Here is a 5459-nt window from a genome sequence, read left to right on the forward strand (position 1 = left end):
GCATCCAAGAGGCATGGCCAGCTGTTTGTGCTGATGGTGGGGAGAAACGGTTTCATCTCAGAATGGCTGCCTAGAACCCCCAGCGGGAGCCCTGGCTGGAAGCTGGGAGACTGGGGAGAAAGGTGAGGACAGGCTTTTCTAGCAGGCCTTTCAGCCACGGGAGGCCACAACTTGCTAAGCACGTTTAACCTCAGCAGGCCCAAGGTGGTGTGCGACAAGCATCTCCAGGGCCCGCCGGACCATCATTACTTTTATTATCCTTCTTACTGTCAGGTGCTCTGAAATCCACGTGGACTGCTCTTATGATTTCAGGTTGTCCCAAAAGAGAAACTCAAGAATCGGTGATGAGCACAGCAGGAGAGGGGGCCGGCTGCCTATCTCAAAAGGGCACATCACCATAATCACGGAGAGACCACGAGCTTATGCAGAAAGAGTGTAACCTGGGGCGTGTATGTCGGGAACAGCCCAGAGGATACACATACCGTGTGCCCCCTTCCTGCATTCCCCCCCACCCACCCAAAAGGCCGCTTTAAAATACGTGAAGGTGCCCACATCTTCCCCCGGACCCTGTACGCTGCCCCCTCCCCCACCAGCCACCTTTGCTGCTATTTCACTGACTTCACCCCGGGTCTCCCCAGGGCTGGCTGCTGCCTTCATATTTCATGCGGAATGTGCAGCTTCCCAGGAGCCCGAGGCATGCCCTGCATTCTGATGCATCGGCCAGCTCTGACACCAGACAGCCCCAGAGCATGCCTAATGAGGAGGCTGACACCGAGGCACGAAAGTCAGCCAGGCTGCGGGGGCCGCCACAAACGTGGTGGGGGACAGGGAGGCAGCGGGGGCGGGCCACAGAGACAGAGAGTGGACGCTTTCTTAAGGCTGTCCTATCACCGGATACTACACACCTCAGCCGATTTGAACCCCAGCAATGAATGGATCAAGCCTCAGTGAAGGAGCAATTCAGATCAAAGAACGTCCTTGGGAAAAGGCTGAAGTTAAAGGAGGAAGGAGAAGCGGTGAAGACCAGGAAGGGACCAAGCGCGGACTCCCTCCGGTTTGCGCAGGCGGGGTTGGTTCAGTGTCAGTTCCCGGGTGGGGGCGGGGAAGGGGGTGCTGTATCTCCCAGTGTCCTTAATGACCGCTTCATTATCTAAAAGATCCCGCAGAACAGAACTTTTTCCTTTCCTTAAAGCCTCATCTAGCTTAATTTCATGTATTACTCCTCATTTTGACTGGCCCTATCAGGACCAATAGACCCCCACTTCCCTGGCCTCAAGGTGCATGCGGGGGGGGGGGGGTGTTGGGGGGTGGCGAGGGTGGTGCAGAGTAAGCCGCGCCCACCCTCATTCCCCAGTCACCATCCCAAAGCCCTGAGCTTGAGCGATGCTGACCTGCTCTCTGCCGACACTGCCCTCTAGCTGACACTTTTCCCAAGCCTGGCCCCATCTTGTCACCCCACCAAATTGATGAGGTAGGCGAGGCTAGCTCCTTCTCACACATCCAAGGTGACACAACAGACCAGGGACTCTAACCCTAGCCAGCACTTAGTGCTTTCAAAGGAACTGGTCACCCACAAAACTTGCCCACCTTTCTGCTCTTCTTCTGAGTGTATGGGGAATGAGGTGGCATACTATGACTCCCAGTAATTTAACTTAAATTCAATATCAGTAAGGGAAACTTTCACATTGACTAGGGAAGAGGCCACTGAAGTCATGAAATCTAATGACGACTTTTCTTTTAAAACTTTGATTTCTGGGGGCACCTGGGTGGCTCAATCAGGTAAGCATCTGACCCTCGATTTTGGCTCTGGTTGTGATCTCACCGTTGTGGAACAGAGCCCCACATTGGGCTCCACGCTAAGCGGAGAGTCTGCTTGAGATTCTCTCCCTCTCCCTTGCCCCTCCCCCTCAGTCATGCATGCTCTCTCTCTCTCTCTCAAAATAAGTAAATCTTTAAAAAAGTCAGTTTCTGTCATCGTTGTTTCTGTGTGTGTACATATGTGCAATTAGCCTCCTATTTTGGTGCTAGGGACAATAATTTCATGATAAGAATTGCAATCCCTTATTGCATTCTTACTAGACACCCCACACTTTTCATTAATTATCTCGTATCATCCCTCTGACACTGGGAACCAGGTGATATGGTCCTACTCTGCAGTAGGAACTCCTTGCAGTCCTACTCAGCAAGAGAAGAAACTCTTGCTCAGAGAAGCAATAGGCCAAGGCCACAGAGCTCTTGAGTGTTCAGGAACCCGCCTAACTTGAAACTCCATACATCTAACCCCTACAGGTAATGCTCATATTAAACCACCTTGGTTTTCAGCCCTAACATACAAGCACATCTTTAATTTGACTTGAATATGTCCTTTGATTGTCTGCTTCATCATTAATCATGTACCTCCGGCCTACTGGAAATATCTTGAAATATCTCCGTTGTTAATACTTGTACTTTTTCTTGTGTGGAATTATATTTTCCTAGTTCTGTTTTTTATTTTTTGGTGGTTTTTTGTTTGTTTGTTTGTTTGTTTTTGTTTTTTTAGAGAGAGAGCAAGCCAGAGAGACAGCATCAGCAGGAGGGGCAGAGAGAGAGAGAGAATCTCAAGCAGACTTTGAGCTGAGCGGAGCCAGACTCAGGGCTCAATCTCACAACCCTGAGATCTTGACTTGAGCTGAAACCAAGAAGAGTTGGATGCTTAGCTGACTGTGCCAGCAAGGAGCCCCTTTACTGGTTCTATTTCTATTTTATGATTCTTTAGAATCTGACCTTTCGGGGCACCTGGGTGGCTCAGTGGGTTAAGGCCTCTGCCTTCTGCTCGGGTCATGGTCCCGGGGTCCTGGGATCGAGCCCCGCATCGGGCTCTCTGCTCAGCGGGGAGCCAGCTTCCCCCACCCTCTCTCTCTGCCTGCCTCTCTGCCCACTTGTGGTCTCTGTCTGTCAAATAAATAAAATCTTTAAAAAGAAAACAAAACAAAAAAGAATCTGACCTTTCCCAGAACAGAACAAGTACCAATTTTAACTCTTAAGTTAATTTTCTGTTGTCATTGAATACTTTTAGAATTAGAGTTAGAAGTTTACAATTGGCAGAGACCTTGGAGATGACCCATGCCCATCTTGCTCCCAAGGTAGGAACTGGCCCTACAGTATCCCAAGCAGATGGTCCACCAATCTCTGCTTAAAACGCCCTCAATGCCAGAAAGTGCATTCCTCCCAAAAAGGCAGCTCAGCCGCTCTTGCAAAGTCTCGATTATTACAAAGGTCTCTCTTCCATCACTTCATGCTGAATCTGCCTGCCGGACATGCCAAGCCACTCACCAGCAAGAGTCATGTCTGTCACTGAATGACTTCAGTCCCTCTGTTAGTTTCCTGGCATTGCCACACAGGGTGTTATCAACAAAAGAAACTGATGTATCACAGTTCTAGAGCCTGGAAGTCCGAAATAAAAGGGTCAGGAGTGTGGGCTCCTTCTGAAGCTGTGAGAGAGAATCCATTCTATCCCCTTCTCTAAGCTTTTAGCGATTCATTGGAAATCACTGGCATTCCTTGGCTTATAGATCTCTGCCTCCATGGTCCCTTGGAGTTCCACCTGTGTGCGTGCCTGTCTCCAAAATTCTTGTTCTAAGGACATCAGTGGGTTGTATTGGATGAGGCACCCACCCTACTCCAGCTCATCTTAGCTACTCACATCTCCACAACACTATTTCCAAGTAAGGTCACATTCGAAAGTAATGGGGAGGGGGTGCAGTTAGGACTTCAACATATGAATGGGAAGAGGGACACAATTCAACCCGTAACAGCCCCTCTTCTGCAGATGAGCCGCGTAGACCTATGAAGAAGACACGTATGTTATTCTGAGGGTTTGATTTTTCTGCTTTAACAACCTCCAGCTTTATGACAGCCTCTTCTGTCCGGGGAGGCTCTTCTTGAACATGCTCTTCTCTTTGTCAGTGCCTGAAAGGGTGGCACCGGGCCAGTCGGGCTCAGGGAAGTTGGTCCCTCAGCCCAGCTACTACCTCCCCATGTTAGTGCCTGTTGAGTTCACATTCTCAGCCGCCTAGGTGTGCAGAGTGTGGCCGTGTTGGTGGCAGGATCTGTTCATCTCCCCCGTCTCTAGCACACAGTCTCCAGCATACATACCATCCAGTGATATGCTGCTTGATTCCCTTTCCAGAACATCAATGAGACAAGCCTGGCCAGAGAGCCTCTTGACACTTTGCTGGAAACTTCCCATCCAGGTCTAAGGCAGAAGTCACCCACTTGTGGGTCCATTTAGTCATTTTCCAATTCCCATTATTGCAAATCCTTTTCCAGTTTTAAAATCAAATCTATCGTGAATATGAAGGTAAAAGCAAAGTGGTCAGAAATGGTCACTTGCTAATCCTGAAGCTAAAATTTTAGAAGACACTGTTGATTTGGCAAGTTCGGTTTTTCATAAACATGATACATTAACTTCTTGAAGTCCTGTTGTATTGCTCATGGAGCCTTTCTCTCCTAAGATTTGTTCCATTTTCTTGCAAAATGTTGAAATTCCCAGTTGTATGTTTTCCCTGGATGACTTCCAGGGAAATAATGCTTCCCTATTTTGGAAATCAGTCCCACATGTCTTCTTTTGATACTTCTGATAAATCCCCTGAACATGACTCATATTTTTCAGTCCTTAAATAGGTGGACTTCTTAAGCAATTGTTATGATCAGTTTTCTAATTGGGATGTGGGGGGGCAATTCCTTCAAATCTACTGATCTGTACTCTTTCCAAGGGCACCCTTTCCTGGGTTGTCTTCCTTTAGAGATACCACAGAACTAATGCGAAGCCAGACATCTGTAAACAGAAGAGGGTAAAACAAGTAGCAGTCTTAAGGCGGGGGGGTGGGGGGAGGGAGGGGTGGGTAGTCAATTCTGTTTTCCCAAATTCTTTTTGTGAGAATATAGGAAAGGGAAACTAGAAAGGGGTTCAGAGTAGAACATGTCTGGGAATAGAAAGAAGAAAGGTAGACACAGAGTGGGATTAGGGAAGGACCCAAATTGCCTTGATATGAGAACATGGAAACTACTAACCCAAGAAATAGCCAGGTCATGAGTGGAGGCCCTAACCCTTTCAGGACAGGTTCTAGATTCTCTGGAAAGCAGTGCCGTCCCTGGTGTATTTGGCATACAGAGCAGGGGAATTCGTTAGCAACCCCTCCCCTGTGCCATGACATCTATTTTTAGGAATCAGTTGTCATATTCAGTAACAGTTACCTCTATTTGGTATTCGGTTTTAAACTAAAAATTAGCAGTTTTACAGGAGGAGATCTCAGTGTTACAAGATAGAGTCAGCAAAATATTTCAGGCATGCACTAACATTTATGATATATTAAACAAAAATATGGCACCTCACAGTCAGCACCCTGTTTCACTGTCTTGGAATTCTTTTTTAAGATCTTATTTATTTACTTGAGAGAGAGAGCACAAGCAGAGGGAGC

Source organism: Mustela putorius, unplaced genomic scaffold (genome assembly GCF_011764305.1).
Source record: "Mustela putorius furo isolate JIRA1106 unplaced genomic scaffold, ASM1176430v1.1 tig00000421_pilon_pilon_pilon, whole genome shotgun sequence".
Lineage (NCBI taxonomy): Eukaryota > Metazoa > Chordata > Mammalia > Carnivora > Mustelidae > Mustela > Mustela putorius.